Source organism: Cebus imitator, unplaced genomic scaffold (assembly GCF_001604975.1).
Source record: "Cebus imitator isolate Cc_AM_T3 unplaced genomic scaffold, Cebus_imitator-1.0 Scaffold176, whole genome shotgun sequence".
Lineage (NCBI taxonomy): Eukaryota > Metazoa > Chordata > Mammalia > Primates > Cebidae > Cebus > Cebus imitator.
The window spans coordinates 2,313,500-2,325,645 of record NW_016107491.1 but is presented as its reverse complement, the minus strand read 5'-3'; the positions used below and the strand labels follow the sequence as shown (position 1 = coordinate 2,325,645).

At 35.2% G+C, this 12,146-nt stretch overlaps 1 pseudogene; it reads left to right on the top strand.

Annotated features, from left to right (window-relative positions):
* The first annotated feature begins 9,017 nt into the window (after positions 1-9,017).
* On the top strand, positions 9,018-10,637 carry LOC108315621 (annotated as a pseudogene).
* Positions 10,638-12,146: the final 1,509 nt, after the last annotated feature.

Here is a 12,146-nt window from a genome sequence, read left to right as displayed (position 1 = left end):
TAGATCCACCAAAAGCTTGCACCCTCCTTCTGGAAAAGCTGCAGACACTCAATGCCAGCCCATGAAAGCAGCCACGGGAGGGGGGGGTTATACCCTGCAAAGCCACAGGGGCAGAGGTGCCCAAAGCCATGGAAACCCACCTCTTGCATCAGTGTGACCCAGATGTGAGACATGGAGTCAAAGGAGATCATTTTGGAGCTTTAAGATTTGACTGCTCTGTTGGATTTTGGACATGCATGGGACCTGCAGGCCCTTTGTTTCAGCCAATTTCCGCCATTTGGAACAGCCCTATTTACCCAATGCCTGTACCTAGGAAATGCCTGTATCTAGGAAATAACTAACTTGCTTTTGATTTTACAGGCTCATAGGCAGAAGGACTTGCCTTGTCTCAAATGAGACCTTGGACTATGGACTTTTGACTTAATGCTGAAATGAGTTAAGACTTTGGGAGACTGTTGGGAAGGCATGATAGGTTTTGAAATGTGAGGACATGAGATTTGGGAGGAGCCAGGGCTAGAATGATATGGTTTGGCTTTGTTTCCACACAAATCTCATCTTGAACTGTAACTCCCACAATTTCCATATATTGTGGGAAGAACCTGGTGGGAGGTTATTGAATTATGGGGGCAGATCTTTCCTGTGCTATTCATCATAGTGAATGAGTCTCATGAGATCTGATTGTTCTAAAAACAGGAGTTTCAGGCCAGGCACAGTGGCTCATGCCTGTAATCCCAACACTTTAGGAGACCAGCGCAGGCAGATCATGAGGTCAGGAGTTTGAGATCAGCTTGGCCAACATGGTGAAACCATCACTTCTAAAAATACAAAAATCAGCCGAGCATGGTGGCACACACCTATAATCCCAGCTATTCAGGAGGTGGAGGAAAGAGAATTGCCTGAGCCTGGGGGACAGAGTTTGCAGTGAGCCGAGATCGCACCACTACACTCCAACCTGGGCAACAAAGCAAGACTCTGTCTCAAAACAAAACAAACAAACAAAACAGGAGTTTCTCTGCACAAGCTCTAGTTTGCCTGCTGCCATCCATGTAAGATGTGACTTGTTCCTCCTTGCCTTCCACCATAATTGTGAGCCCTCCTAGCCATGTGGAACTGCACGTCCGTTAGACCTCTTTTTCTCCCCAGTCTTGGATATGTCTTTATCAGCAGCAGACTGATAAAACAGACTAATACAACTTGTATGAGTTCATATTGATGAACTAAACAGAAAAAGATATTTTATATGCAAGAAGCTTTATTGTAGTAGTATTTATAATCATCAAAAACTGGCAAGATATTTGAATGGTCAAAACAAGCGAATATAATATAGCAATTAGAGACTTTTTAAATAATCATTTAAGGATATGAGGGGGAAGAGGAGGAATCCAAAACTGTATATATAATATAATCCCACTGATATTTAAAGTGAAAATATTTTTGTTGGTGTGAATGGAAAAAAATAAAAAGAAAAAAAAGTACAGAAAAATGGGAGCAGTAATCATCTCCAGATGATGAAACTGATAAATTTATTTTTCTTTATACTTTCCCATAAATTATAAAATTTCTATTAGCATAATTATTTTTGTAATCTAAAAGATATATTTGTAAAGTCCTTGGCTTGTTTCTAATCTTTGACACCCATTAATTTAAATACATACGTTTACTTTTTCATGATGATCACCTTGTATAAGATAGAGTTATTCATTACCATATGCAAATTTTTCAAAAACCTTTAATTTCTAAAAATAAATACTGGCTTTTTAAAAACTAAACTTTTAATTTGGGGTAAATATTTCATGGGACAAATAGCCACTATAATTTAAAAAATACTCCTGGAAGCCAGTGAAATTGTCAGAGCAAATAAACTAATTGTCTGAATTACCACCAACTCCATCTTTCCTGGCCCATGACTTCCATTGAACCTTCTGAACATTTCCAGGCTGTGTTTGAAACTACAAAATGCCTTGGTCTGTGGGACAAACCAAGGGAAGTACTACAGGGCTTCAGAAATGCAATGTGGTTCTTGTCACAGAAATATAATCACTGATGTGTTGAGGATGGACACTCAGTTACATTTGTTTTATTTCATAAAACCACTTAAAGCTTAAGTTAAAGGAAATCAACCTATTTCTTACTTATTTATTTTCATTTCACACTTCTTTTCAGATATTTTTATTTGTTGAAGTCAGTGTATTTTGTTTCAAGAATGTTTTAAAATTGCTGCAATGCAACTTGATATAGGAACACCCAAGACGGCACTCATATTTTCAATATAGCTCAGTTAGCAACAAAGGTTTTACAAACAGAAGGCACTTAGTGAGTTGCTAGCTTAATCCCATCATTTTTCAAATAAAACTGAGGTTCATAGGGCTAAGAAACTTATCAAAGTTCAAATCTAATTATGACAGAGTTACTATGTATCTAATTCCAGTATTTTTTTTAACACCAATAGTGCTCAACCACAGCAGATCAGAAATGTTCGAGTTTGCAATTTTCCGACACTTGAAAAAAAAAAAAAAGGTCACTTGAAGAAAACAGCTGCAAATTGTGTTATCAGTAATAATCTCTATTTTGGAGAGGGAAAAATCATGTTTCTTCTTTTTCCTAAATGGTAAAAATGTTTATTTGTATGAAGTTTGTTTATATTCATCATGAACTTTTCTACTAAAATTCTGTGAGTGAATACAGAGGGGCATTTTTTTCTTCTTTTAATGAGGGAAGGTGCAAGTATTACCTCTAGTTAATTAATCTTAACAAACAAGCCAGTATTTCAACTTGGATTTTGATGTGTGACAAACAGCACTTTTAGGACCTGATCCTGGCAGATCTGACTTAACAACCTGTAATTTAAAAAATAGAAAAGTAGGAGTCACTCACCTTATGGCCTCACTATATTAGAACACACAATTTCAGTACCAAAGTAAAGCAAAACAATTTTTTCTACTGCTTATTAATGGTAAAATGAAGACACAACAATTTATAGAGGTTTATTAGTGAATAAGTAAATGCTGATTTAAAGAGACTTCCATGTTGCATTAAACTGTGCCTTCAATAATGAATATATAACTAGAGGTAACTATTATACAAACCATTGCATACCAAAACAATTAGTGGTAAATAATGAGTCAGAATTATCAAAATTTTTAATAACTTCTAGTATATTTATCTATGATTTATTTATATTCTGACATGTTCCTATTATAAACTAATATGGCTTACAAAAATATGCATTATAAAATATAGCAAGATATCAGAAATTAAAAGTTTTTAAGAAATATAAGGCAAAAATAAAATTAGTTTAGGAAACCATAAAGGAACTAGGTATAAGGAAGGTGGGGAGAAGGAGGAATAGTCTAAGTACGCTAACATCCTTATTCATAGTTAAAACTCTGTAACCATATTGAAAAAATGTAGTTAAAAAATCCAGTGACCTCAATCTCTTATATTTTTGGATTATTTTAATTTTAGAGAAATATTCCAATGACTAATATTGCTTTGCAATTTAAATATTTAGGCCAGGTACAACGGCTCACACCTGTAATCACAGCACTTTAGGAGGCAAAGGCAGGAGAATTTCTTGAAGCCAGGAGTTCAAGACCACTCTAGGCAAAATCACCAGACTCTGCCTCTACAAAAAATATACAAATTAGTCAAGTGTGGTTGTGCACATCTATAATCCTAGCTACTTAAGGATAAGGTGGGAGGATCACTTGATGTTAACAGTTCGAGTAAGCAACAAGCCATGATTGCACCAGTGTACTCCAGCCTGATCAACAGAGCAAAAACATTTCAAAACAATCTGAAGTTAAGATATTACTTCATTTTCTGGTGTTGTTTGTTTGTTTGTTCGAGACAGAATCTTGCTCTGTCATTCAGGCTGGAGTGCTGTGGTGCAATCTCAGCTCACTGCTGCAACCTCTGCCTCCAGGAGTCAAGCAATTCTCTTGCCTCAGCCTCCCAAGTTGCTGGGATTACAGGTGTCCACCACTATGCCCAGGTAATTTTTGTATTTTTAGTAGCGACAGAGTTTCACCATGTTGGCCAGGTCTCAAACTCCTGATCTAAGATGATCCATCTGCCTTGGCCTCCCAAAGAGTCCTAGGATTACAGGCATGAGCCACTGTGCCTGGCCTTGTGTTTTTTTTGTTTTTTTTTAATTAAATGTATGTTTAATGTTACATTTTAATTTAAAATTACATATAGAGTATTATCATACCTGCTCCAAAATTATTGTTACCTAGCTATTGTCTCTCTGTATATACACACAAAGAGAGATAATAAATTCTATTTAACAAATATTTATAATGATTATTTCTGTTATTTAAACTTTGGCTTATTTTTTACTTTCTTTTTAGTAACTTTCCATATTTAATTGTTTTATGTAAATAATAAATATATTATTCTTTTCAATAAAATCTAAGAGCTGTGATTTTTAAAAATATTTTAATGCAGGTATTGGGCATTTGAATTAGTTTGTGTGCAGTGCAATCTAATCTGTTAGTAACCTTGTTCCCAAGTTATACTGTATTTTGGAATAATCAAGAGCTCAAGTGTAATTATAATCACATAGGTCTCCAAATCCCAGTCCAGTTTTATAAATAGGACCACTACCACAACCACCACACACACACACACACACACACACACACACACACACACACACACTCCTCCCCATCTGGGACTGGTATTCACTCAGTGATTTCTGCAGCCAGAGAAGAAAAAAGCTATTGCTCCTTCATTTCAGGGAGGTCTCACATTATTGCTATTCTCACTCTTATGCTCCTGCTACAACCAATGAAACGAGAATCCTCTCACGTCTTTTAAACAATCTTTGATAATCCAACCACCAAGGATTTAGAAGTTTTTCAGGGCCCTTCCAGTAAGAAAATCACTGAAGTTTCCGAGGCCGGGACCACAGGGCCATTTAAATTAGGATGTAGTTAGAATAGAGGATCTAGTAATTAGCATTAGATTTTCAAGGCCACCCTTACCAGCCATGAACTATCACTCTGAGACACGTTTAATGTACGTTTCCTTCTGCCCCAGGAAGAGATACCAAGCCTAGGTTTGAATACTACTCCTGAAATTACTGAGTATGTGACTTGGGCAATGGCTTAACTTCAATGCATCTTATTTCCTCACCTGTAAAATGGAAATGTGTTCTGAAATTGTGAGGATCAAATGAGACAGCTGAAAATGACTAGCACAATATCTTACCCTTAACAGGTAGGAACTTATTCAATCTTTCCAGGCCTAACTTTCCTATCTAACATTCTGGTTTCCTTCCTTCCTTTCCTTAAATACTGTCCTTGCTTTTCTTTTGTTTATTTCCTCTACCTCTTATTTTCCCTTCTTTGTTCTCTCTCTCTGTTTCTCCCACTCCCAGATCATCAGGTAGCCTTCTTGTCACAATTTCTTAGTGAATTCTAATCCAGAGTTCCTGAGGATCTCAACTATCTGTTACTAACTCTTCCCAAGAACTTTCTCAGGAAGTTTAGGATAACCAATAGAAATACAATACAGGGAGTCTAGACCTGGTATTCTATGGCCCTGAGATAAATAACTGCATTAGACACCGTAAATCATAGTTACCTGCACAAAGTTAAAGGAAAAGCTGCCAATATTTTATGTTGTTCAAGAGCTAAAAAAGAAAGTATAAAATCTGTGAAATCTTGATTTATGAAATAAAATTACATCAAATCTGAGCTATTTAAAAGGGAAATATTAACAATATGATTAATAAATACATGCAAATAATTAATAACTGATTAGTATGTTTAAAATTAATGTAATGCCTGTAGTCCTAGCTTTTCTAAAGGTTGAGGTAGGAGGACCACTTAAGCTCAGGAGTTCGAGGCTTCAGTGACCTATGATTGAGCTACTGAGCTCCAGCCTGGGTGACACAGCAAGATCCTGTCTCTAAAAATATAATTTTTTAAATTTTAGAAAGGAGAAAAAGGTTAAAAATATTTACTATAATGCCAGTCTTGATCCCTCATGGTTCACAGGGTATTATCTTCTGCTGCAACTTAAAACAATTGGAAGAAATTTTAGTTACAATGTCTGACCTCTATCCTGGCTCTAACACCAGCTCTCTTTGTCACCCGGAATTAATACTTTAATGTCTTTGGCCCTCAATTCCCTCATTTATAAAAGGAGGAAATTGAGTTTATAATCCAAATGGACCTTTATGCCCATGAATTCAATAGAATCATTCATTCTTGCTTCTTCTTTGAAAGAATAAGATAATGACAGTGTGTGCTACACAGCATTTCATTAAATAATCGTTGATCCACAGGGCCCTTGCTTGTAATTATTGGGCATGTAATGATAGTCTAGCATCTCTTCTTTTTTCAGAATATCCACATGATAACACAAAACATCAACATCAATTACTCCCTGGAAACTCTACCTGCCTTCTTAGTGCTCATTATCCACACTCAAATGAAAATCAATGATATCTGTGAGTAAACATCCCTTTGGTTTATTTCTAATTTCTATCAAAATAGATATATATAAAAAAGAGGTAAAGTGATAACTATTTGATATTCAACCTTCTGTCGGGAATTATTCATGCCAATTAACTAGAATGCTCAGGTGTTCCATTTATTTTAAAACACTCATTTTCTAGCCCAGTAGGCTTAGAATTTCAGGAAACAGTGTTTGTATTCTACTAAGCTCAAGTAAAGTTATACTTTTTCATATCTTTCTAAGAAATGTTATTTCTTAGAAATAACATCATGTGTTCAATTGTTCAGCGTTTAATGATTATCTATGACTGTGTTAAGAGTTAATAACACCTAGGTGATAAAGACAAATTGTCTGCCCTCTGGAAGCACATGGTTCAGTAATAGAAGCAGATAAATACGCAAGTCCTGACAATTCAATTTGATAATAGACATGTGAACGAAGTAGAGTGAGAAGTGTCTGAATGCCTAGAAATTATTCACAAAAAACTGACTAGCACAGTGCCTGGCACATTAAGTTGGGGTTCAATAAGAATTTGGTAAATGTTAAATAATTGACTTTTCAGCTGACAGTTTAAAAGATGTGTTGAGATTAAAGACAAGATGAGGAAGGACATGATAAATACAGAAAACGATTTCTGCAAAAAATGTTTTAATGTTACACTCTGATATATGCAGTAGTTTAGTGAGATAGATGAGGCCAAAGCCTCAGGCAAGTCTCAGCTCCTGGAGGCCTTGTATATCAAGTGAGGATTTTGAATTTTACCCTGACAGATAGGAAGATCATATTTGTATTTTAGAAAAATGACTGGAAGAAATTGCAGAAGGAAAAGATAGAATCCTTGTGAACATGTCAAAGGGTACAATAATAATCTATGCAAAGAAAGCCTGAACTGTGGCCATTTCAGAAAGAAGTGAGGCATATTGGAAACAATTTAAGAGGTGACAATGTCCTTATACTGGCTTGGACAGTAAAAAGGCTAGAAACCAATGATGACTGTATTTGTTTGCCATGAACTAGAATTTAGATATGCACAAAGAGCAATAATTTGTCTCTGATGGGCCCCACAGTTCTAAGCTTCACATGGGAAATGGCAGGCTCAGATCTGAGCAAAGTATAGCCATTTCTACCATGTGGAATGCAACAATGCCACGGTAACTTCCTCAGTGTAGACTACCACCACAAGGAAACCAATTATCCACCTCCTCTTTCTCCAGCGACCAATGAATTTTATGCACCACTGCCAAATTATATTTTCTAGCACTTGTGCCCCTTCATTTTCCAGGCAACTAAAAGACATTGTTATGGTTGTTCACTATCTCTGGAAGTTCACATTTCAGAGCTAGGAATTCAAGTCTATTCACAATATTTTTTCAAGTTTACCTTCACCTTTATCCTACCCATAAATATTCAATGAAATTGAACTTGTCTCAGGTCCACGCAGACACCCTGAGTTTTCACTTCAATGGTCACTTTGTTTCCCTGTGGTTTATACATAACTCCTACGGATGCGTCAATGGCCTCCTAAATAACATTTCCTCTTTAAAACTGTTTTTATTTATTCAAAACTGCTACTATTAACAAAAATACTTTGCATAACCTTTATCGGGGTAACTTTAAGTGCTGGAGGTAAATATAATTAATTAGTTAAAATCATAATCATTGCCTTAATTGCTCTCTCTATATATATGTATATATTATGGTTTCTTACATTAAAACACAATGAAAATATTATATCCTAAATGCCCAGTGTTCACATTCCAAACTATATTTCTACTCTGGTATTAAGTCTAGTACCTCAATTAAATTTCATAGTGATGTTTATTTTTGGATTATTAATGTCTTCTTGATATCCAATTAATGACTCTACACAAGCATGCTTTCTACATAGCTCTCAGATTCCTATGAACAACTGTTTTCTATTTAAACATTAAAATTCTAAAACATGAAGTTTCAAAGGAGTTTCTATTTCCATAAAATTTATTCTGAACCTTGAATATTTTCCAAGTGTACAGAAAACATAATCTTTATGATAGCTTACTTTCTTCATCTTAAAAAAAAGTTTGGAAGAGGAGCAGAGTTGCAACATTCTGTTTACAAGCTATCCAAGCAAAAGAGTTGATATGAAAGTTGGAGCTGTAGGTGCAGAACTTGGAAGTGAAAGTGAATCGAGATTTAACCAGATGAATGACTCATACTGAAAGGATCATTGAAGCCATAAGTCAGTAGAACAACTAGTGTCGAAGAAAGTATAAATACTGAAGGAAGATAAAAGTTGTCAAGTACTTGTGGGAAGGAAGAAGAGAGACAACCGATAGAATAACATGATAAAAAGGAGAAACAATGTAATAGAAAGTCATGGCTGACAAGGGAGGAGTACGTTTGGGAGACTATAATTAATATACTATTTTTCCCTTTATCTGCAGTTTTGTCTTCTGCATTTCCAGTTACCCACTGCCAACCACAGGTCAGTATAATAAGTGAGTATAGTACAATAAGATAATTGGGGAAAGAGAAACTATAATCACATAAATTTTTAGTATATTGTTATACTATTTTATTATTATTATGGTTAATCTTTTATTGTGTCTAGTTTATAAACTGAACTATATCATAGGTATGTATGTACAGAAAAAAAAATGTTTAGATAAGGTTCGCTTCTTTTTGTGGCTTCAGGAATGTCTTGGAACATATCCCTTATAACTAAGGAGGGATTTCTGTATTTCAGATACTTTATAGAAGTGCAGAGAATAAAATCTCATTGTGCAGTGATCAGTGACAGTGGAGAGAGTTTACAGGAGCGGTAGAAGCGGAATCTAGAACAGCAGGGAGGTAGAGCTTAGTGAGTGGAATATGGGTTACTGTTTGAGGATGGAAAGTGGCAAAAAAAAAATTGTTTAAACATAGCTCAAAGGTAACCTAAAGATAGTTTGGGAGCTTTGTTGTTTTGCTGTTTTATTTTGCTAAATTATGTTTTTGTTTCACTGCTGTTATTGTGGGGCTGTTGTATAATCCATTTTTGTTTTGATTAAGCTCTATGTATCTCTTTAAATTCCTTTAATTTTCTTGTTTACTTGCACTTGTCCCCACCACTTTCATATCTATAACATCTCCAAGATTCCTCTTGTTAAGGTTGCGATAATGTCCATGCTATCAATTATCAGAGATCACTTCTCTGTCCCTACCATATTTGAAACTTAAACTGCATTTAAAATGATTATTCCCTTCTTCTTGAAATGCTTTCTTTTCTTGGCTTCTATGACTCAACTTTTTTTCTGCTTTCCTTCCACCTCCCTCAATAGACTTCTTTCTTATATCTTCCTTCTAGGCTTAACCTCCAACTGTTAATTGTACTCCTGATTTTACTGTAAATCTTCATCTCATCTCTGTATTTTCCTTATCTCTGAGAAATCCTGGCTTTGATACCTTCTCTCTGTCAATAACTCTCAAATCTGTAATTGTTCTGGACTACTCTCTTGAATGTCAGATTCATATTCAACTGCCTAGTTAACATCTCCATTGCCTATTTAAAAGAAATCTCATTCAATATATGGCGGCTCCACTAGGGTGTATGTTCCCTAGACAGCCACTGGGGCCCCTCCACCACCTGCACTGGGGCTCCCCAGCTAGGCTTTGCGTCTGCAGAAAGCTCCAGGTTCTCTGAGACCTTATAACAGTACCTTGATGGAAAAACTGAAGTCATATTTTCAGGCTTGCTTTGCGTCTCTGGTGAGTCAGAACTATGTCAATGGCACCAATCAGGAAGAAATTCAAAAAGGTGTTGATCAGTGTATCTGGAAGTTTCTGGATATAGCAAGACAGACAGGATGTTTTTTTCTTCAAAAAGATTGCAATTATCTGTCCAGAAACCAGATAATCTTATCAAAGAGGATTTCTTAGAACTGAGGAATGAATTATAGTAGAAAGACATGCTGGTCCAGAAGAACTTGACAAAGCTGAGGCATTCACAGCAGGTGCTGGAGGGCATCAATGTGCAGCACAAAAAGCCAGCTGACATCCCTCAGGTTTCCTTCGCCTATCTTGAGTAGGTATCTGCCAATATGCTGACACAACTGAAGCCTATCTGAGCAAAAGGGCAAAGGCTGTCAGCCTGAGAGTGGCTGCTGTGGAGGCACGTCTATGCAGACACTTTTTGCCACACATCCCTTCTTGTGGACTTGAAATTTTGGAAGAACTCTGCCAGAAAATCAGTTAATTTTAGTTTTATGCTTCTATCTAAAATTTTTTCACTATTTGTATACCTGTTAATTTCTTGGGTACCTTATAAACATGTCTGCAGCTTGAACAAACCAAGTAATTTTTTATCTTTAGCAAAGTTTTAGAGTATTAGTGTGATGTCACTTATAGATTTTTTAAATAATTTTTTACATGTTTTAAAAAAACTTTTTTTATGACTTTTCATCTTTTTATATATGTTCCTGATTGTTACATTAGTCTGACCTTGTGGGAAAATTATAATAGGGTGAGAATCAGGGGATGAGGATTTTGATTGCAGGACTTTTAATTACCTCATTCAGTGGTAGTGTAGAAAAATATGAAAGTTTGCTCTGTTTCAAGACTTTCAAACTACCCCAAAGAAGAAGAATTTAATGCACTAATGTTTATAATGCTTACATCATGGAAAATAAATGATATGCTTCTGAATGACTTTTGGGAAAACAATAAAATTAAAGCAGAAATAAAAAAATTCTTTGACATAAATTAAAGCCGAAACAAAATATCAACATCTCTTGGATGCAGCAAAAACATGGATAAGAGTAAAGTTTATAGTGTTAAATACCTACATCAAGAAGTTAGGAAGATCTCAAATTAACCATCTAGCATCATGACTAGAAAACTAGAAAATAAGAACAAATTGACCCCAGAGCTAGCAGAAAAAGAAAAATAACTAAATTCATTCCAGGATAGAATAAAATTGGGACCCAAAAATCCATACAAAGAATCAATAAAGCCAAAGGTTGGCAATTTGAAAGAATAAACAAGATCAATAGACTGCTAGCTAGATTCATGAAGAAAAAAAAAAGAGAGAAAATCCCAATAAGCACAATCAGAAAAAAAAGGTGACATTACAACCAATACCACAGAAATACAAAAGATCCTCAGAGATTATTATGAACATCTCTATACACATAAACTAGAAAATCTAGAAGAAATGGTTATATTTCAGAAACACAAAACCTCCCAAGATTGAATCTGGAAGAAACTGAAACTCAACAGACTAATAATAACTTTCAAAATTAAATTTGTAATATAAAACCTACCAACCAAAAAAAAAAAAAAAAAAAAAAAAAAAAAAAAAAAAAAAAAAAAAAAAAAAAAAAACCCTGGACATGATAGACTCACAGCTGAATTCCACCAGATGTACAAAGAAATGTTGATATCAATCCTACTGAAATTATTCCAAAAAAAATTGAGGAGGAGGGACTCCTCTCCAACTCATTCTACAAAGCCAGGATTATCCTGATACCAAAATCTGATAAAGACATAACAAAAAAGAAAAGTACAGGCCTGTATCACTGATGAACATAGATGTAAAAATTCTTAACGAAATTTGAGCAAACCAATGTTTGCTCCAAATTTGAGTAAATCCAGCAGCAAATCAAAAAGTTAATCTACCACAATAAAGTAGGATTTATTCCTAAGATGAAAGGTTGGTTCGC